The 23282-nt window shown below is 46.2% G+C and overlaps 1 protein-coding gene and 1 pseudogene across 2 annotated transcripts in view; both read right to left on the bottom strand.

Moving 5' to 3' along the window:
* Window positions 1-23282, bottom strand: part of VWC2L (von Willebrand factor C domain containing 2 like) — a 641767-nt gene that overhangs the window by 224434 nt on the left and 394051 nt on the right. The window lies entirely within an intron of this gene.
* LOC146857858 (NADH dehydrogenase [ubiquinone] 1 alpha subcomplex assembly factor 4 pseudogene) overlaps window positions 12425-23282 on the bottom strand; it is a 73288-nt pseudogene continuing 62430 nt past the window's right edge.

The raw sequence follows: 23282 nt of genomic DNA on the forward strand, positions 1-23282 counted from the left end.
ATTGCCTTCTGGTGTTACTCTTATCCAGTATGTTGATGATCTGTTGGTTGACTACTTACATGATTTGACTGCTAAATTGCGTGTTCTTCACCAACAGGTCCATGACACTTTGCCTTCAGTTTCTGTAGACGAAGGCCACACGATTCAACCTGGCGACTGGGTTCTAACCAAGAATTTCCAGAGGTCAAAGAACTTGGAACCAAGATTGACCGGTCCATACCATTCGCGGCGAGTCAGGCTGCGTGTTATTGCGCTGTTGTGGATGCTGTTTGTTTATGATTTATGTTTTTTGATGCAGTTAACCTTCTTTTAACTAAGCACGTTGAAAAAGCATTTTAAAACGAACACCACTGTGTACTCACCTGTACTTTCATCCCCTCGTGACCCCGTTCCGCCCCGGCTTGTGCCGTTTGTGCGGAGGGTCAGTTCGAGGAGCGTCACTTCCGCTCGTGACACCACTTCCGCCCTGCACGTAACGTTTGCAGGTTAGCGGTCTAGTGTTGCTGAGCCTGTCAAGTATAAATAGTGAGACTCTTGCTCCCAGGCCCTTTGACATTCGCGGCGAGTCAGGCTGCGTGTTATTGCGCTGTTGTGGATGCTGTTTGTTTATGATTTATGTTTTTTGTTGCAGTTAACCTTCTTTTAACTAAGCACGCTGAAAAAGCATTTTAAAACGAACACCACTGTGTACTCACCTGTACTTTCATCCCCTCGTGACCCCGTTCCGCCCCGGCTTGTGCCGTTTGTGCGGAGGGTCAGTTCGAGGAGCGTCACTTCCGCTCGTGACACCACTTCCGCCCTGCACGTAACGTTTGCAGGTTAGCGGTCTAGTGTTGCTGAGCCTGTCAAGTATAAATAGTGAGACTCTTGCTCCCAGGCCCTTTGACATTCGCGGCGAGTCAGGCTGCGTGTTATTGCGCTGTTGTGGATGCTGTTTGTTTATGATTTATGTTTTTTGTTGCAGTTAACCTTCTTTTAACTAAGCACGCTGAAAAAGCATTTTAAAACGAACACCACTGTGTACTCACCTGTACTTTCATCCCCTCGTGACCCCGTTCCGCCCCGGCTTGTGCCGTTTGTGCGGAGGGTCAGTTCGAGGAGCGTCACTTCCGCTCGTGACGCCACTTCCGCCCTGCACGTAACGTTTGCAGGTTAGCGGTCTAGTGTTGCTGAGCCTGTCAAGTATAAATAGTGAGACTCTTGCTCCCAGGCCCTTTGACATTCGCGGCGAGTCAGGCTGTGTGTTATTGCGCTGTTGTGGATGCTGTTTGTTTATGATTTATGTTTTTTGTTGCAGTTAACCTTCTTTTAACTAAGCACGCTGAAAAAGCATTTTAAAACGAACACCACTGTGTACTCACCTGTACTTTCATCCCCTCGTGACCCCGTTCCGCCCCGGCTTGTGCCGTTTGTGCGGAGGGTCAGTTCGAGGAGCGTCACTTCCGCTCGTGACACCACTTCCGCCCTGCACGTAACGTTTGCAGGTTAGCGGTCTAGTGTTGCTGAGCCTGTCAAGTATAAATAGTGAGACTCTTGCTCCCAGGCCCTTTGACATTCGCGGCGAGTCAGGCTGCGTGTTATTGCGCTGTTGTGGATGCTGTTTGTTTATGATTTATGTTTTTTGTTGCAGTTAACCTTCTTTTAACTAAGCACGCTGAAAAAGCATTTTAAAACGAACACCACTGTGTACTCACCTGTACTTTCATCCCCTCGTGACCCCGTTCCGCCCCGGCTTGTGCCGTTTGTGCGGAGGGTCAGTTCGAGGAGCGTCACTTCCGCTCGTGACACCACTTCCGCCCTGCACGTAACGTTTGCAGGTTAGCGGTCTAGTGTTCCCTCGCCCCCTAGTATTTAATGGCAGCATGGAGGAAGCGCAGCGGACGAGCGCAGCGGGAGCGCCGACTTCGCGCCGAAGTCGCGCACAAGTCAAGCCCGTCTGCGCCCGTCCGCGGCCGACCAGGCCCAGGGCCCTGCCATATTGCCCAATTTTACTCATATTCCTCCTCCGAGCTCCTGGGACTCAAATCCACAGGACCTATACCTGCTCGAGCTGCTAGTATGGCCCAGGCATGTGGCATTTTTGTTCCCTCTGGTTGTCCGACACTTGGTTCTCCCCCCAATCCTTTTTCTTCTACACAGCAGACCACCTCCTCTTTACTCATCTACTACCTAAACACCCGCTCACTTATAAGTAATCAGCTTGAGATTTTTCAGTTATTGCACCAGAGCTCTATTGATGTTCTCCTTTTAACTGAAACCTGGATCTCAGAAACTTCGGCCCCTGATATCCTTGCAGCAATCCCTTCGGGATATTACATTATTCAAGCTAATCGGCCTGCAGGGAAGACGGGTGGTGGGGTGGCAGCTATCATCCGCTCGACCCACACCTTTTCAGAGATTGACGTAACTCCGCTTCCCAATACTGATTATCTGGCTTTAAAATTTTCCTCTCCCAAGTTATCTTTTGCTTGTATTCTTGTTTACAGACCGCCTGATCATATGCCCCTTTTCCCTAAACTTTTCAGCGACTCTATCGCCCAACTAGCTATCAGCTATGCGAATATTATAATAATCGGCGATTTTAACTACTGGCCTTCGGACACTCATGAAAGCCAATCATCGCTGGAATTCACAGACTTATTAAAAGGAATGAATCTTTCTCAATCTATTCATACTCCTACTCACTGCAAAGGTCACATATTGGACCAGGTCTGGATGTCTGACCTCGACATATCTCCTCCTTTGGTCTTCCCTTGTTCCTGGTCTGATCACTACTTCATTTCTTTTGTCCTTCACTTACACACTATATGCCCTCCCCCCGGATTAAGAATTTTAGAGCCCGGAACTGGAATAGAGCGGATCTGGCTGAATTCTATGCCTCACTAGCCTCCACTGTACCTACCCCGTCGACTTCGCTTACAGCTCAGTCAGATAACCTCGATACCTGGTTACGTCAGGCCAGCGACAAAGTCGCCCCCTTTAAGAACATCAAAGTTAAGCGCCCTCATGACGCCCAACGCTGGTTCACGGACCAACTGAAAGCGGAGAAACTCGCCTTGCGGCAATTTGAACGCCGCTGGCGTTGCCATTATGACCCTCAACTAAAACTAGCTTACACTGAGGCGTTGAAGCTGTATAAATTATCGATCTTGGCAGCCAAAACGACATATTATTCTAAACTCATTTTGGATTCCAACAACAATTCCAAAACCATCTTTTCTGTTGTTAATGAGTTATCCCTGCCGGATAGGGTCACTCCCCAACCTTTGCCGACTCAATCTCTCTGCGATTCACTTAACTCGTACTTCATTGACAAGATCATCACAATAAAAAACAATATTCCGACCCCGGCATCCCCCACTCCGCCCCCCCTCCCTCTAAAAAACACTAGCTCCCTGTCTAGATTCCCCCCTATCTCTTCACAAGAATTCATCTCTCTTCTTCTTAAAGTTAAATCAGGCTCCCCCAACGATTGTTGTCCCCCTCAGATTCTGAGAGAAGCCTTCCTAACATGCCCAGGCCCTCCCCTTGCTCTTCTCAATAACTCTCTTGCTACTGGGGAGGTCCCTCTCTCCTTTAAGCAAGCATCTATTGTTCCTATTTTAAAAAAACCTAACACTGATCCCCTTACACTCAGCAATTACAGACCCATCTCCCTTCTTCCCTACTTGGGAAAAATTTTGGAGACCTATGTCACCCGCTGTTTGAGTTCATTTATTGAGGAATCTGGTTTCTTGGACTCTCAGCAGGCGGGCTTTAGACCCCTCCACTCCACCGAGGCGGTCATAGTAGCAGTCATGGACACCCTCAGGAAGGGTGCCGACAATAACACCTCTCAGGCCCTTGTCCTGTTGGACCTCTCGGCGGCTTTTGACACGGTCGATCATTCCATCCTGATCGACCGTGTCCACAATGCCGGCATTCAGGGAGTGGCCCTTGACTGGCTCAGATCCTTTCTTCATCAGCGATCACAGTCCGTCCATCTCTCCTCCTTCTCTGCCCCTTACACCTCTCTCCCTTGCGGCGTCCCACAGGGCTCTGCATTGTCCCCTCTCCTCTTTAATCTGTATCTCCAACCTCTCCTAGTCTCCCTCCGTGATTCGCCAGTTACTAGTTTCAACTATGCTGACGACCTTCAGTTGATTTTTCCTATTGACTCCTCCCCATCCTCCTGTCTTAATTTTCAGTCGACTATGTTGTCCATTGCGGAATGGATGTATCATAGTCACTTGAAGCTGAATCCTACTAAGACTGAGCTTGTCTTGGTTGGCAGCTCCAACCATCCTTGGAACTCCTCTTTTTGGCCTCTATCCCTGGGGACCGCTCCGGTCCCTGTGTGTTCTGTCAAAAGCCTGGGAGTGATTATTTCTGATGATCTTTCAATGAAGCCACAAATCAACGCGGTCACCTCAGCCTGCTTCTTCCATCTTAGGCGGGTTCGTAAGATCAGTAGGTTTTTTACTAAAGAAGCCCTGACCCTAGTTGTTATGGCACTCATCACTTCCAGGCTTGACTACGCCAACTTACTATATGCCGGTCTCCCGGCTTGTCATCTGCATCGCTTACAGCTGGTGCAGAATCAAGCTGCCCGCCTGATTTTCCACCAGCCGAAATTCCAACATGTCACTCCCTTCCTTCACAGTCTTCATTGGCTTCCTATCTCCAAACGATGTATTTTCAAGATGGCATGTTCTACCTTCAAGGCCCTCTCACAGGCTGCCCCGGCCTTCATTTCCTCTAATCTGTCCCGTTATACCCCTTCCAGAACCCTTCGATCCTCCTCTCTTAACCTTCTTGAGATTCCCAAGTATAAAAGGAAAAAGCATGGTGGCCTCTCCTTTTCTGTTTTGGCCCCTTCTACCTGGAACGCTCTGCCATTAGCTCTTCGCATCTGCCCTAAGTATGAATGCTTCCGCAGACTTCTGAAAACCTCGCTCTTCCAATCTGCATACGGCTAATTTATCTCATCCTGGCTCTCTGTTATTTGTCATTTAGCGCCAAGAAACCGATGGTGAAAGTGCGCGGTATAAATATTTTAACATAACATAACATAACATAACATAACATACCAAGTCCTGTTATCAACTCGGACTGCTATTAAGGTGTTCAGCAAGAAAAACTGGGTACATGGTACCCATTGTAAGAAGATACCTTTGCCCTTACTGTACGATAAGTGGGTCCGGGAAGGTGTTGCCGATTCCGAGAGTGAAAGGGTTTCGAGATTTGTACCTTTTAGCGATGCACATCTGGAATGGACTCAGTCAGAACGTGCAGATGATAAAGTCTTGCAAGAAGCTGTGCCGCCATGTTTGAGACTTGATACTACGCACCCAGAGACACTCTTTCAGGATCAAACTGTGCCTGGTAAAGAACGCTACAACTTAAGGTCTAAAAAGGACAAATAAGATTTGAATTTTTTTGTGAAATACACTCTTTCAGACAAGAGACTATTTTTCTTTTTCTTTTTCGAACCACCATCCGGGTTCAGCTGCAGGGTCGCGGTATAAGAACTTAAGGGGTGGCCCGCGTATTGACGAAAGGTCTGCGGTTCTAGGGACGTCTAGGATGCCTGGACGCACACTTGAGTGAGGAAGGAAAATTGCCGCGAGCAGCACGTTAGAGGATGGAGTCTGTTGTTACTGAAAGAGATGTTGAGAGAATAGATCTTAAGACAAGATTTTGTACATTGAAACATAGCAAATGTTTTATAATATTGTGCTTTTTGATGTTTTTAAGTATCACAATAGCTTGTGTGGGTTGGACTGTCTATGCTACACAACAGACATCTGCACCCACCTCCCAACCTATGCTTTCTTTCACTACTGTTTCTTTGTACCAGTTTTATACGTTGCCTGAACATGAACAGACAAGGAGATCAGAATTTGTCAACAACTCGTTTATACAGTTGTTGCATCAGCATCAGTTAGTAGTAAATACCACTAATTGTTGGGTTCGTGGTCTTATGCCTCATACCACAGATAATGGTATGCTATATTTGGTTTTGCCTTTTTCTTTTAATGGGTCTGTGTGGGCTTTTCAGACCATGTTTATCTATGCAAATGAGGTACGCCCCTTACGTTCCCTTAAAGATAACTCGAGCAATAGGGCCTTAATAAGGGGAATAGTAGCTATGATCTGAGATATTGATGCATATAATGCTATCCCTAAGGATGAGGTGCAGGCTTACGTTGGTTGGAACGTGACTGGATATAGTACCAGTTTGACAGAGAAGGGGAGACAAAAAAGGTCTCCCCCTATTTGGATTGTACCCCACCAAGGCCACTTTTGTTTTCAAGGTAATGGTCGGAATCCGAAAGCTCAGCTAGGTAAGAGTGTGTGTGCTCAAACCTATGTCTATTCATCTCGGACTTCTCCACCGTTTGTGCCAGCTAAAGGCACATATTTTGTTTGTCATGACAGAGCCTACATGTGGTTGCCACCTGATTTTTCAGGAACATGTTATGTGGCGTTTCTACTTCCCCCTACATACACTACTGCTTCAGACTATCATAGAACGAGATATGGTAGAGGTGTCTTCAATAAGGAAGATACCGCAGCACACGAAGTAGGAGATTTCTTCAAGGGCTTCTTGCCCTTTTGGGGTCCTGTGATCAATAGTAGGCATATTCGACAGCTTGTCCGCGTTGTTGAAGCTACTATTAATGAGACAGCAGGTGCTCTTAGTAATGTTACAGCTGAGCTTCAAGCGGACCGCCTTATGACTTTGCAGAACCGTATGGTATTAGACATCATACTTGCAGATCGAGGAGGAGTATGTAAATTGATTGGATCCAGTTGCTGTGTTTACATTCCAGATAATGCCCCTACAGTGTACCAAGCCATCTCTAGGTTGTATAAAATCTCTGAGTCTATCCATGTAGACGAAGGAGACTGGTCATTGACGGGATGGTTTTGGGGACTGCTGTCCAAATGGGGATGGAAGATGTTGACATTCCTTGGTATGGTTTTAACCATCCTTTTCTCTTGTTGTCTTTGCATCCAGTGTGGTCCCGCCATTTGTAGTCTTTGTGCTACTATGTGTGTTCGGAGACCTGTCCCGAGAGAAGTAGAGAATAATAGGATGATGCTACAGCAACACCTTGATGGCCTAATGAATATCGACATAGACCTAGATTCAGATTAACATGAGTCTTAGGTTATTGCCTACGTAATGGCAAAAGGAGGGTCTGAGGTTCTGTAATTCTCGAGTCTGACTCCATTTTGTTCTGTGCCACCATTTTGTGTTGCCCTCACGTAGGCCTGTGAAGGTAGCCTGGCGAATAAAGTGGCCTGGCCTTCTTAGTTCATGTATACATTGACTAGGTTTCTTTTTGACTCTGAAATGAACTGTAAGAAACTGACCTCTGCACCTGAAACTGACCCCGCAAAGCCAATTTCCCTGATCGATCTTTGTCTGAGATTGCCAATCAATGTTCAGGACATCTTTAACTTTTAGTTTCCTTGCACATGCCTTATCTTGTTCAGCATCTGTTACCGTTTTTTTTTTATGTTTCTTCATTACATGGGTTATGCTTTCAATTATAGGTTTGTCTGGCTTGTGGAGATTGAATTTGGGACATTCCTAATAATTAACTTTTGGGTTGGGATACTGTAAATTGAGTTTTTGTTATGTGACACTTTGTTTGAAAATGTACCTTATTGGCTAGAATTTTGTGCAGTGGGTGTACATTTATAATGTGAATCTTGGGTATAAAAGGAGACGTCTCGCCTTAGTAAAATGAGCAGTCTCCTGAGAATTTACACCGTGATGTATTTCTAGGATCACTGTTACTAGCTGCAGCTAATAAACTTGGTCTCTGATGCCATCCAGAAGTATTCTGTGTCTCTATATACCAAGACAGGTGAACTCGAAGATCTTAGGCGTGCCCCTGATGCCGCTGGGTTAAACCCCGGTTCTTCACCACTCTCCCACACATCAGGCCTGTTGCCTGTCTAAGGTAATTAGATGACTCCATGTAAGTAGGGACACAGTGCTGTATTCCTGGGATTTTCTGTTAGTTCAAACGATGCGAGCCAGGACTGCAATGACCAGAATGCAGTAGATTTGTTGTTGAATGAAAATCTACAACAGGAGCAAGGCATCCTTGGTAACATGGGGTTATCTTGTCACTGTACTGATGTCTGTCATTGGATCCCCGTTTTCTCATCTCTAACTACATTATAGTATTTCTTCTCTATATACCGGATGGGGTTGTAACTCAAACTCTTATGTCTTCCAGAAGAAAGTAGGCAGTACTCCACACCATTGAGGCATCCACACTGCATGGATAGTAGTGCTGCACAGGTGCGAGCATGGATCTGTCAACCTGCAGTCACAGAAGCATTGCTTATGGATACAGAGAGCTGTCAGAAGCGGCTGGAATCCTCTCCCTCTCATTTCTCCCTTCATTAATGTGCCGGTCAACCCGGGTCCAACAGCAACTACTTTACTTTCAGCACTGATCAGCAGCGTCACTGTCAATAGAGCCTGTAGCTCTGTGACAGGCTGCCTGCGGCTGGTGTGATCTGGTGCTTGCTGCAGGGCTGGGCACATAGGGGAGGACTGCTCAGCTAGGGTTGACTGTTTTTATTATGGTTGAGGCTGCTATAGTAGTCTTGAAATAATAACATACAGCCTGGCTGTGACCTATGTGTGCCTCAGCCTCACTCACTGGTGTCATTTCTCATATGTATATTACTCGTGAGAAAGTGTCGCTCATAATCGTTGAAATGTCACTCATAATTACATTGAAGTTATGAGAATGTCACACATGGCAATCTGAAACCTTGGCAACTATGCCAACAAGTATATTTCAAAGACTAACCACGTGCACAGCGGCACATGTCACAGCATCCCCACTTCATAAATAAACAATGCCATACACGCGAGCGCACGAGGATGCCTAGATACCTCGTGCGCTTGTTTGCATGTAACACTTTTACCTTGTTTCCCTGAAAAAACGCTCCTTAAACTTTCAAGTAGTCATTTTTGTCTCCCTGGCTCTCTCTTTCTTTTTTGCACTTGTCATGCATATATATCATTGTCTATGAATATTACCTGGTGAGACACTGTTGTTTGCTATAATACAAGATACCCACCCGGTCTCGACTGGTTTTATGGGTAACCCCCTGTGGTGTTGTACTGCTACATTGCCAGTACTTCATGAGCTGTGGTTTCTATGATCAAGCGTTCGGGATCAGTGATTTGTATTGTGACATCGACGGGAGATTTTCTTTCTGCTAGTTCTGTGCCTCCTTTCGTGACACTCGAAGGAGCTTTTCGATTAACAAACCTGCAGGGGCTGTGCTTCGAGTCTGAGACCTGCAGGGGCTGTGCTTCGAGTCTGAGACCTGCAGGGGCTGTGCTTCGAGTCTGAGACCTGCAGGGGCTGTGCTTCGAGTCTGAGACCTGCAGGGGCTGTGCTTCGAGTCTGAGACCTGCAGGGGCTGTGCTTCGAGCCTGAGACCTGCAGGGGCTGTGCTTCTAGCCTGAGACCTGCAGGGGCTGTGCTTCGAGTCTGAGACCTGCAGGGGCTGTGCTTCGAGTCTGAGACCTGCAGGGGCTGTGCTTCGAGCCTGAGACCTGCAGGGGCTGTGCTTCTAGCCTGAGACCTGCAGGGGCTGTGCTTCGAGTCTGAGACCTGCAGGGGCTGTGCTTCGAGTCTGAGACCTGCAGGGGCTGTGCTTCGAGTCTGAGACCTGCAGGGGCTGTGCTTCGAGTCTGAGACCTGCAGGGGCTGTGCTTCGAGTCTGAGACCTGCAGGGGCTGTGCTTCTAGTCTGAGACCTGCAGGGGCTGTGCTTCGAGTCTGAGACCTGCAGGGGCTGTGCTTCGAGTCTGAGACCTGCAGGGGCTGTGCTTCGAGTCTGAGACCTGCAGGGGCTGTGCTTCGAGCCTGAGACCTGCAGGGGCTGTGCTTCGAGCCTGAGACCTGCAGGGGCTGTGCTTCTAGCCTGAGACCTGCAGGGGCTGTGCTTCGAGTCTGAGACCTGCAGGGGCTGTGCTTCGAGTCTGAGACCTGCAGGGGCTGTGCTTCTAGCCTGAGACCTGCAGGGGCTGTGCTTCTAGCCTGAGACCTGCAGGGGCTGTGCTTCGAGTCTGAGACCTGCAGGGGCTGTGCTTCGAGCCTGAGACCTGCAGGGGCTGTGCTTCTAGCCTGAGACCTGCAGGGGCTGTGCTTCGAGTCTGAGACCTGCAGGGGCTGTGCTTCGAGTCTGAGACCTGCAGGGGCTGTGCTTCGAGTCTGAGACCTGCAGGGGCTGTGCTTCGAGTCTGAGACCTGCAGGGGCTGTGCTTCTAGTCTGAGACCTGCAGGGGCTGTGCTTCGAGTCTGAGACCTGCAGGAGATGTGAGTTTTATGGTGAGACTTGCAGCAGCAGTGTTTCCCTTTGATAGACCTGTTGTGAGATCTGCTTGGCTGTGCTTTCTATGATGAGACCTGTAGGGGCTGCACCGGCTGTGCAACAGTTGCACGAGCTGTGCTTTATACTGTAAGAATTGCAGGGACTTGCTCTGTTTGCGAGACTCGCATTGACTATGCTTTTATTGTGAATTTTGCAGGTGCAATTCTTTCTTTTTTGAGATTTACAGAAGGTACGAGCTCCAGTGTGATACCTTCAGGAGCTGCGTTTTCTTCCATCAGACCTTCTGGAGACAGATGTGTGTTTATTGTGAGGAAAGCAATAGTTTTGTTTTTACGTCTCACCTACGTACAGCATCTAATTGTTAATACACAGAATGACGGTGGCTATGCCAAAACTTTGCACATCTTAAGCAGCACAAAAAAGTTTGGGAAAATCAGTATAAACAGCAAACAGAATTCTGAATTGGTGCTTTGCTGTTATAAACATCCTGCCACCCAGGGTGTGATAGTCAAGGCCAAGGAAGTTCAGGCCGGCAGATAAACATCAAACAAAATGCCGAAGCACACAAGGAAGTCCAAAAGTACAATATGCATTCAAATGTAAATCTCTCCTGTTGCAAAATAACCCCGGGCGGAGAACTCCGCTCCGCCAACGGAGTTTTGCCTTCTCCGTTGAGAAAGCAGAGTTCAGGCACAACTACGACTCCGTGGTGGAGCGGAGTTAGCCAGCCCCGCCGCCCTCCCTAATTTAATTATATATAAGAAAGGCACTTACCTGCTAGGGCGTCTCCGGGCTGCCTCCTCCTCACCATGGCCTCTCTCTCCTCCTTGTCCTCGTCCATGGAAACTCGCAAGACGTACAACGTAGGGCTTTCCATGGACGAGGACAGCGAGGACGGCGAAGAGAGAGAGAGACCATGGCGAGAAGGAGGCAGCCCAGAGACACCCAGCAGGTAAGTGCCTTTTTTAAAAATAATTAAATTAGGGAGGGTGGAGGGCAGCAGAGCGGAGCGGAGTTCCACAGAGATTTTTTCCAACTCCGTGGAACTCCTCGTAGCGGCACTAAGCCAGCTTCCCCCGGCCTTATTGCAAACTTGAGGCTGTTTTGTGCATGATTTATTCTTTCCACAGTAATTCACACAGATGATTTTTTCATTTGGATGCATATTGTACTTTTGGACTTCCTTGTGCGCTTCGGTAGTTTGTTTGAAGCATCTAATTGCTATTATTGTCCTATTGTGAACTATACCAATCTTTATAGTGGACTTGGGTCATCTCATTGCTTACCATTGGTTGGTTTTCTTGTCAATCTGAGTTGCTTGCTTTTTATTGAATTGCGTTCCTTCCTCTTGTGCTTTTTCCTCTCCTGGAACATAGGCTCTTTAACGGTCCTTTACATTGGATGGCTTGCGCCCTTCCACTGTTTACAGCCAAGGAGCTATGGGATATAGGGGCAGAATTTAAGGATTGCAATTCTCAAATTGAGATTCTTTGTGAATCGTAATTAGGAAATCGCAATTTCTAATGTACAAAAATATACAGGTTAGTAATAGTGATAGACCTACCTCATGAATGGTGAAGAGGTAGGTCGCAGTGTGTGACCCATTAGGAATTGCAGACATCCAAGGGATGATGGCCTGCTGGGGCCAGCAGACCACCATGTCTGTGATTGCTTTTTAATACAAATATTTTTAATAATTTTTTATCTTTATCTTTATTTTTTTTCAAATGCAGCAGTTGTTTTTAAAGTAAAATGGTATACGTTTATTTTAATGTTATGTTATGTTAATGAGATTTATAAAAGCGCATAAATACCCAAATGTGTCTTAGCGCTAATACACATCTGAACAATATATCCTCTCATTCAGCCTATCACCACTGCGAGGATATTATGGTCACTTACTGGAAATATTTTTATGACCATTCTGGACGCCATGTACCTATTTGTATCGCATATCAATACATAAAAAAGAAGAGTGGCAAAATCCAGTCCCAGTGATTCAGGAAGCTAGTATTTGAGCCATAAAAGTAAATTTGGCCTCAAAAACAATGAAACTCTTTTTATGTAGGTTTAATTATGTTTGCGTCTGTCGGAGGAACTATTTCGACATCAAAAGGGATAAATATTTCCAGGAGTGATTTGGTAGCTTTCAGTTCCAGGTTGTACTCCTCAGCTATCTTCTAAGCAGTCAATGTCTCAGGCTGACGCTTATGATTGCTGGGGACTGTGAGTGCTTCTATGATAGATAGTTTTCCTTTCGGTATGTTCTGAACATCTACAATGGAAAAGTAGCCATGCTTGGAGGTCTGCACTCCTCCTGTTGATTATTGATGACATTTCCTTTTCCTGTCTGGATAGGTGTGGGGATGTAGACTCAACATAAACCTCTCTTACTAACAACATAAGGTGATCATCCTTTTTTATAAATCTTATCTTGAACTGCATCATTTTGAACACATAGCTCTTGTGGTGTTGTAGGGTGAAGCAGAGTCACTTTCGGCTTCTCTTGGCTAACCACCTGGGGGCATATGTATGAAAACCCGAATTTGCGAATCTCAAATAGCGATTTTTTGAGAATCGCTATTTGAGAATCGCAAAATGGGATGTATTTAAAATATCGCTAATATTTAGCGATTTCTTAAAATTCCTTAATTGCGAATAGCAAATTGCGAAATCGCAATTAAGGAATACCTGCCCATTCATTTCTATGGGCCAGGAGACCCATAGGAATGAATGGGAAGTAATTCTCAAATTGCGATTCGCAATTTGCTAATCGCAATTTGAGAATAATATCAAAGGTGCAAGGGTATCAAGATGACACCCTGATGCACCCCTGAAATCTCAAGTAACAACAAAAGAGGAAGGGTAATAACACGACTGATCCCCTCAAGGGAAAATGTATAAACCAACGAAGTCAGTGTAATCTCAAGAATGCACTCACCATCCAAGGAAGCACCGGTCTCCAAGGTCAGAACCTGCCCGATCAATTACAGGGAGGAAAACAGACCTACGGAGGTAATACAAATTATGTATGAAAAGCCCTCACTCACCAACCTGGTTGGTGACATGCTTCATCATCGGGCTCCACCGGGCATGGCCGAATGCCATCCCAGTGTGCTGCAACGCCAGGTTACTGCGGAGCGGGGTTTTGTGTGGTGACAGTGAATTTAAAATTCCCAATTAAGTCAAAAAAGTGTTTTATTCGTTTTGCTAATTGGAAAATTAAAACATAATAAAAAGGAGTGATGGTCAAAAAATAACAAACCGGGTTCACTCCATGGCGGTCAACATGTTTCTGCCTTTATGTGTGATCTACAGGCTTTCATCAGGACCAGAGTGGAAGTGTGGGTGCCCCGGTGGTGTGAACGCGCTAAGGTTCACCCTCCCGTGGGCTGCTGTGTGAAAAATAATATATAAACACAGGACAAAATCCGCCAAAAGAATAAAATGGTGGAGAGAAACGAGTTTACTCTATAATGAAAAGAGAGACGTACATACACAAGACAAAACACAAAAGAATCGTAAATGTGCGTAGTCATGACATTATAAAGCGCCATATTTATAGGCTAAAACATAGTGCATGGATGGGGACTGTGCCAATAATCAGTACCTCAGGTGCATAAAAGATGTGCTGTCAGTGCACCTAGAATTAGCCAGATACTGGTGTCAGGGAAGTAAAACAAGACTTCACCTGAATAGCGTGACTAGCGATGTATCACGGAATCGACGTGGAGTCTCAATGCTACGTGAGAGACTAAAACTAACAAGGGCCAGGAGACAAATGAACGCGGCCCGTGAAGCATTCCTGGTGGGTAGAAATGCCGAGGGGAGTAGAGGGGTTCTTACTGTGAGGCTAGACCGTTCGTCGCCTCAGGGATCCCGGGGTGGAGGTGCGAGCAAATATGGCACACCCTGGAAAGAAAAAGAAAGAAAGAGCGGCCACGAGCGGCTGAATAGTGAAAACACAAGCCGAACAGTACTGTAAGCCTTACCAAAAGGATACAGGAGCCAGAAGGTGCACTTACGCCCTCGCTGCTCGGCACCCGTTAGGAACCTACACCGCCTCGAGCCACCGGGTCCAGGGAGAGAAGAGACCAGGGGCGAGGTACCTAAAAGCAAGAGTGCAGAGAGGAAGCCCGTCGGTGATAGGGCAGCGCATCACATGCTGTGTTGTGATTGGATGAGCCCCAGCCGATAGGACGTGTGGAGGCAAAAGGCTCGTCCGATTATTACCATAGACAGCTAGTCAATAGAGGGACGAGACAACCCATGCTGTGCAGTGATAGGTTAAGGCACAGCCAATAGGACGCGAGACTGAGTGGAGGCTCGTCCGCTATTTTGAATGACAACTCAAACAAAGGAAACTTTATGCGGTGCAAAGCGAATAAGCATGAGCACGCAGGATACATCAGAAACGTGTGTGTGTTTGAGCACTAGATGCAGATTAGGGGGACGGTTCGTGGAACGGACGTCCACAAGCTCATTCGGAGTAGAGTGCCAGTAGTAAACTGGGAAGCGGTGTGTTTAAGGGGACACTGCATGTCATGTGCCCCTGGTGGTCGGAGAAAGCTAATTGCGTAATGGGGTACAGCACAAGGGGGTCAGAACAGGACTATATACTGGGTAGACAATGGTGGAATCACACAAGGTGACCCAGCCCAGTAGATGTGAAGGTCACTGTTGATCAGCGGTACCATCAAAGTAAATGCAAAAAATGAGAGCATACTTAGAGTATGTTGACCCAGGGTATATTGTCATTAAGACCCACCAGGTTGGTACCCAGACGGTACACCCATCTTTGTTCCTTCTCGAAAAGGATTTTTTGAGTGTTTCTGCGTGTTGTGACTTCTTCGATTACTGTCCAGTGCAGGTCATTGGTGGTATGGTTAACAGACAAGAAATTTCTTGTCTGTTAACCATACCACCAATGACCTGTATATAGTCCTGTTCTGACCCCCTTGTGCTGTACCCCATTACGCAATTAGCTTTCTCCGACCACCAGGGGCACATGACATGCAGTGTCCCCTTAAACACACCGCTTCCCAGTTTACTACTGGCACTCTACTCCGAATGAGCTTGTGGACGTCCGTTCCACGAACCGTCCCCCTAATCTGCATCTAGTGCTCAAACACAGACACACGTTTCTGATGTATCCTGCGTGCTCATGCTTATTCGCTTTGCACCGCATAAAGTTTCCTTTGTTTGAGTTGTCATTCAAAATAGCGGACGAGCCTCCACTCAGTCTCGCGTCCTATTGGCTGTGCCTTAACCTATCACTGCACAGCATGGGTTGTCTCGTCCCTCTATTGACTAGCTGTCTATGGTAATAATCGGACGAGCCTTTTGCCTCCACATGTCCTATCGGCTGGGGCTCATCCAATCACAACACAGCATGTGATGCGCTGCCCTATCACCGACGGGCTTCCTCTCTGCACTCTTGCTTTTAGGTACCTCGCCCCTGGTCTCTTCTCTCCCTGGACCCGGTGGCTCGAGGCGGTGTAGGTTCCTAACGGGTGCCGAGCAGCGAGGGCGTAAGTGCACCTTCTGGCTCCTGTATCCTTTTGGTAAGGCTTACAGTACTGTTCGGCTTGTGTTTTCACTATTCAGCCGCTCGTGGCCGCTCTTTCTTTCTTTTTCTTTCCAGGGTGTGCCATATTTGCTCGCACCTCCACCCCGGGATCCCTGAGGCGACGAACGGTCTAGCCTCACAGTAAGAACCCCTCTACTCCCCTCGGCATTTCTACCCACCAGGAATGCTTCACGGGCCGCGTTCATTTGTCTCCTGGCCCTTGTTAGTTTTAGTCTCTCACGTAGCATTGAGACTCCACGTCGATTCCGTGATACATCGCTAGTCACGCTATTCAGGTGAAGTCTTGTTTTACTTCCCTGATACCAGTATCTGGCTAATTCTAGGTGCACTGACAGCACATCTTTTATGCACCTGAGGTACTGATTATTGGCACAGTCCCCATCCATGCACTATGTTTTAGCCTATAAATATGGCGCTTTATAATGTCATGACTACGCACATTTACGATTCTTTTGTGTTTTGTCTTGTGTATGTACGTCTCTCTTTTCATTATAGAGTAAACTCGTTTCTCTCCACCATTTTATTCTTTTGGCGGATTTTGTCCTGTGTTTATATATTATTTTTCACACAGCAGCCCACGGGAGGGTGAACCTTAGCGCGTTCACACCACCGGGGCACCCACACTTCCACTCTGGTCCTGATGAAAGCCTGTAGATCACACATAAAGGCAGAAACATGTTGACCGCCATGGAGTGAACCCGGTCTGTTATTTTTTGACCATCACTCCTTTTTATTATGTTTTAATTTTCCAATTAGCAAAACGAATAAAACACTTTTTTGACTTAATTGGGAATTTTAAATTCACTGTCACCACACAAAACCCCGCTCCGCAGTAACCTGGCGTTGCAGCACACTGGGATGGCATTCGGCCATGCCCGGTGGAGCCTGATGATGAAGCATGTCACCAACCAGGTTGGTGAGTGAGGGCTTTTCATACATAATTTGTATTACCTCCGTAGGTCTGTTTTCCTCCCTGTAATTGATCGGGCAGGTTCTGACCTTGGAGACCGGTGCTTCCTTGGATGGTGAGTGCATTCTTGAGATTACACTGACTTCGTTGGTTTATACAGCACCCCTGAAATCAGCATGTGTGGACATATGGCGCACATACATGCCCTAAGGGCATGTATGTGCGCCACGTGGCACTTATTAAAATTTAAAATAGTGCATTTTTAAAAGATTTCGCAAATTACCACCAACTAGAAGTTGGTGGTAATTTGCGATTTCTTACGGATTTTTCGCAAAACTTTGTTGCCTGTTACATTTCATTTAAGAAATCACAATTTGCGATTTCTTAAATGCTTACGAAAAGTTAGGAAATCGCAATATTAGCGATTCCTTAAATTTGTGCTGAAAAATGGCTCATACATACCGTTTAGCGATTTTTTTATTCGCAAACGCTGTTTTTTGCGAATCGCAGCGTTTGCGAGTAAAAAATCACTTGATACATATGCCCCCTGGTGAGCCCTGCTTTTAACGTTAACATTTCTGAAGCTTCAAGCAACCAAGCCTCTGATTGTTTCTCAAAGCACAGTCAGTCAAGCCAAGGATAAGAGTCAGCGCCATGAAAGAAAAGGACCATCAAAGAAACAGAAGGAGGATAGGACAGTGTTCAGCGGTGTCCATTGTTAATCTGCACAGAAACACTCCCATTCCATTATGGCAACCATGTAGAACTGGGAATGAAAACAGGATGGGTTTCAAAAATGAAAATGAAACATTGAAGGTACATTTTTTTAAAGTTGCCAGTGGTCCCTTGGACTACATCCTGCTCTTAAAAGTGATTGGCTTTAACATTCACAACGTAGTGAACAAGCGCAAGGGCCAGGACCCTAAGGGGAGAGGAGTTGGCCCAACGGCTAGGGCGGTCGACCTCGAATCTGGGGAACTGGGTTCGAGTCTCGGCAATGACGCTGAACATCCTGTGATTCTGGGCAACTCACTTAATCTACCTGTGCCTAACAAAAAATCAATATGTCCTCAAGTAACGCAACTGGTGCTATGTAAAGTGATCTGATACTGATACCTTTGGGTCAAGTTTGCGCTATATAAAACTCTGTTAAAAAAAAAAGCAGTATTCATCCCTGGGACTTAAGGAGATGGCTTTTAAACTCCCTCACCATGTTCCTCAACAAACGCTCGACCTGACTGTGGTTGCTCCAGTGAGTAAGGAACCTGGTTTTGGGCCACCCCAGACCTCAAGGTGAGTGCGGAAATGCCGATAGCCCCAACGGCTATTGGAAGGGCAGGGGGCTCTCTCCGGCTTCTTCTAAAGCTCTATTCTACTCTATAAACTGCCGCTCCCTGGTGAAGCATACGTTTGAATTTTCCGATTTTATTTCTGATCTTGCACCAACTACAGTTTTTCTGACTGAAACTTTAGCCTCTGAATACTCAAAGCATGATATTTTTTTAGCTGACCTTTCAGGTTACACAATGGTTAGAGTAGATAGTCATGCCCAACAAGGCAGGGGTATTGCTATAATTTTTAAACAGACCTTGCAGTGTAATCTCACAGAATTAACTATAGCTGGTTGTGAGGTGGCTCTCTTCACCCTGGTTGCTCCAGTAAAATTCTCGTTTTCGAGGGTCTTGATTTTTCGGCACCGGGTCCGGCCTCTAGTTTTATCACTTCTTTGGCTGATAATGGGCTTGATAATATGCTGCAGAGAATTCCCATAGAAGCCCATGTTGACACCAGAACAAGGGCTTCTATGGGAATTCTCTGCGGCATGTTATCAAGCCCATTATCGCCGCTTTAGCGGCAGTTTACTGCCGCTAAAGCGGCGATAATTTTAACGTTGTTTCTTGATAATGTGCCCCCTAGTTTCATGGCTGACGACAGATGTGGGCATACACTGGATCCCTTTTTCTCTGATTTATGTAAACTACTGGTTGACCCCGCCATAATTCTTACCTGGTCTGACCATCTAGCTTTTCAGCTCCAGGTCCCTCCGAGCAAAGCTCTCCATAGCACTAGTGTGGGTCGGAGGTTTAGAGCTAGATAATGGCCTAAGGCCACTCCCACTAACGTTTTACTGATGTTGTCATGGCCTACCTCGAACTCAATAGTTGTGTTACCTCTGCAGATTCTCAGATTGAGGATTGGATATCTGGAGCCTTGGATTCAATCGCATTTGTTTTTGAGACGATAGAACGCAGAACTAAACCCACAATAACTTGTTCAATGAGGAAATAGTCTGTCTCAAAAAGAATTGCAAGCGCTGTGAGCGCTCATGGAGCAGAGACTTTGATCAGTCCAGTGAGGACACATACTGATCTGCTCTTAAAACATATCACAGTTGTATCAGGCAGGTGCAACGGGATTCTATGCCAATAAAATTGAAAGGGCTTAGAACACATCTAGAGAGATTTTTACTATTGTTAAAGCTCTCTCATCATTGGATCGAGTCTCCACTTTCACCTCTCCTTCGGAGGAAAGGGGTAAAAACTGTAGCTACATTTTTCCCAGACAAGGTAGCAGACATCTATTATTCCTTTTCAGTGGCTGCTAGACACGCTCCTTGTCTTGATGTCTGGTTTGAGCCTTCGACAGATGGTAACAGGTTACTTCAGTTCAAACCCATTGAGCTGGATGAGCTGCATTCCTGCATGTTAACGGTTAAGTCTGGCTCCCCTTCCGCTCTAGCTACTCCCAACATCTTGGAGCGGGGAGAAGGCAAACTTCTTCCTGTGTTTAGGGCTCCTCTTAACAACTCTTTTGTGGCCAACCAAGAACCACTGAGATGGAAACATGCGTTGTTGATTCCACTGCTCAAAAAGCCTTCTCTCTACCCTACTAAGCCTGAGAGTTACAGGTCAATACTTCTGTTCCCTTTCCTTTCAAAGGTGGCAGAACAATACATCAATTGACATCTCTCAGAGTTTATTGAGGAAAACAATCTCCTGCATAGTACGCAATTGGGTTTTTGCCCTGGTACAGTACCGAGTCAGCCCTTTTGTATGCCACGAAGTCCATGAGCCAAATCATGGACAGGGATGATACTGCCGCCTTGTTGCTTCTAGATCTGAGTGTTGCTTTTGACACATATGCCACAGCCGTCCACTGAAGCAGCTGTGGGAATATTGTGTCCATCACAGGGAGCTAAAATGGTCAGCACCTTTTCTTCCGGGCTGCACTTTTCAAGCCGGAAGAGGCCTTTCCAATCACAGGTGGTCTCATTGATTTAGGGGGTGTCTCAGGCCTCTTAGTTGAACCCTACTTTGTTCAATCTATAGATGCTGGCTGATTTAATTGAGCGTTATGGTTTTGACATCATGTCATTTGCTGATGATACTCAGCTGATTGTCCCACAGTCGCAAAATTCCGCCTCGGTGTCTACCACCTTGAGGGATTGGCTATCTGAAATAAATCAATGGAGGGACCTCAACTGCCTGAAATTGAATGCAGGTAAGACTGAGGTCCTCATCCTCTGTAGGCAGCCTTTGATCTGGTCACCTGACTGGTGGCCAAAGTCTCTAAGTTCTTTTCCTTTGAGAAAGCCTAAGGTTAAGAACCTAGGCATGTGGTTTGATGAACATCTCACATCTGACAGCCAAATCAGAGCCTTGGCAGGCAAGTGCTTCGGGATGCTGAAATCTCTCAAAAATATCATCAGCTTGTTGCCTCACTCTGCCCAGAAGACAGTGATACAAGTGTTGGGTTTAAATATGTTTAATGTTGCAGGATAGAAGCACAGAAAAAGGCATACATTGCAAGAGAACCTCTCAGGTATGGTACATGATAATGCAACTTTCGATTTTAGAGATTTTAAACAAACAAAATCAACGATCAAACAAACCCCCATCCTCCCACCCCAGAGACCCCCTCCCTCTCCCTCCCACCCAACCAAGTACCTTCAATCAAATGATCCGTCCAACTGGGGAAAAGTTTGAGTTGAGTGCGATCAAGCCCCTGACTGAGCAGTGTCGGGATCGGCCTGGCAAAGATGCCAGAGATAGCGGTACACGTTAGTTCCCTGAATTCCTTGGTCAACAGCTCTATAAAAGGTTGCCATATTGTTCTAAAGGTGTCATCCCTAGATGTCAGAGAGAGGGTTAGTTTTTCCATCCCCAGTTTGTCCCAAAGGTGTCTGACCCAAGCGATGTGGGTCGGAATAGTAGTGCCTGATGGGCCTTCCCTAGTGCGATGCTAATCTGATGGCCCCTAATGGAGGCAAGCGGAAATGTCAGAGGGTATGGTCGACCCAATAGGATGTATGAGTGGAACCTAGGTAATTGTGTGGAAAAGTGGGCATCGATATCATCCAGGACAGAGGTCCAGAATGTGGAGAGTTCCAGACAGTCCCAGAGGATATGACAAAGTGTACCCTTGGCCCCACACTGCTGCCAACATTCGTCACTGCGGGTTGGATTCCCTATATGTAGGCGCACCGGAGTTAGATACCAATAGGTATTGATTTTTACTTCTGTTTCAGTGCTGGCCACATTATATGTAGTGTGCCTAGCTCGGCAGAAAATGTCGAGCCACTCATTCTCAGTGAGCAATCGGCCTAACTCGGACTCTTTTGCGAAGGTGATTTGTCATGTGTCTGAGGAGGTTGGAGGAGAACATAGAGCTCCGAGGTGAGGCGTCTATCCGTATCTTTTCCCAGTAGCCACCTCTCATAGGGAGTTAGTGGTCTCTCTGCCCCTGGCCTAACCGACTGGAGATTTTTCTCACACTGAGCGGCGCTGCCCGTATATCGATTCGGAATCTATTGGAGGCGGCAATATTTGCATTATCCTGCTTTCTGCCTACAATAAGAACCGCATTTTGACTGGCCACCGCTACAGAGCCGTGAATCTTATCAGTACTACTTAAAGTTTGACCTATAAACAACTCTAAGGTGTGGGGGTTATCACTAGATATATCCTCCTCTCTCTACCTTACTACCATTATCGTATCTGGTCAACTGCTGCTACAGAGTCCATCTATATATCGACTGATAAACAACTCTAAGGTCTGGGGGCCATCACTCTAGGTATCCTCTTGCCCTTCAACAAACCATCGCAACTATACCTGGTTATTTGACGCTACAGAGTCTCAAAGCATACCGACACGCACCAAAAATCTCTTCTTCAACTACTAATGCTCATCCCTACTGAGATCCCACATTTGAATATATATTTATTTGGGTGTTTTCGCGTAATCTCATATCCATAAGATCACCGACAGCTAAGAACATTCATCCAGTATAAGCCCTCCATGTACCTGCTCTAGTTTACTATCCTATTGGAGATAACCAGATTCGAAAGTCTACTATAAAGATCTATACTTTAATAACACAACTTTAAGCAAATAGACGGTTTCCTGACGAAGGCTGAAAAGCCGAAACGCGCGTAGTATTCCATCTACCGCCTTGCTTGTTCAACATCTACTGTACTGCTCTGATTGACTTCATATTTATATTGGTTACATAATTGTCTGAACAATATGTACTGTATGTAAAATAGTAACAAAATGAATGATGGATAAAAATGAAAAGATCAATATTAAATATATTTTTTCATAATCAATATTTGTGTGTGTAAGAAAATATATTCTCTCTCTTTTATATCACTTTTTTACAGTTTATGGACAGTTCCTTACTATACACCTAGTTATGTATATCCACTTGCTATAGTCACTTATCTAAATAGCTCTTTTTCCCTACATATAGCAAGTCTATTAGTCAAGTAGGGGTCCCCTGTTTTTCCAAATACTAACCGACTGGTGAGTCACCCAGTGGCTAATTTGTAGGTATCAAAACTGCTCAGCTTCAGGGATGGAATAATCCCTTTTTAGGCTTTCAAAGGGAACAAGTCCCTCTACATCGAAAAGATGGCCTATCGCTCTGCAGGGAGAGTCCTGACAGATCTGGATGGATGCCCTCAACCCTGGGGTAAAGTCTGGGTTGTCAGCTATTGGCGTTAGGGGCGAGGGTATGGTAGTGAGTCTACCTCTGCGGGTGCTTTCATCCCAAACTATTAATAGCGATTTTGTAATGGGAGAGATGTATAGGCTAGGGGTTCTATGTGTACGGGGCAAGAACGGAACCTTGAGATACAAGTTTTAGTGATCTCCCATCTGGATTATTGTAATCTCTCTTTGGCAGTTTCCCAGTCCAGGCAGATGTGGCTCCAGCGGGTTCAGAACTCGGCAGCTCGGCTGTCATTAAATCTGTCAAAATGAGCTTCCATGGGTTAGGTACTTCCCAAACTTTATTGTCTCCCAGTGAAGAAATGACTAGCTTTCAAGGCCCTTTGTGTGTGCTGCAGAATTATCAGGAATGCAGGTGCAGCCTGCCTGCACTCATTGATCCCACCATCCTCTCCATCTAGACTTC

Source organism: Triturus cristatus, chromosome 3_2 (assembly GCF_964204655.1).
Source record: "Triturus cristatus chromosome 3_2, aTriCri1.1, whole genome shotgun sequence".
Lineage (NCBI taxonomy): Eukaryota > Metazoa > Chordata > Amphibia > Caudata > Salamandridae > Triturus > Triturus cristatus.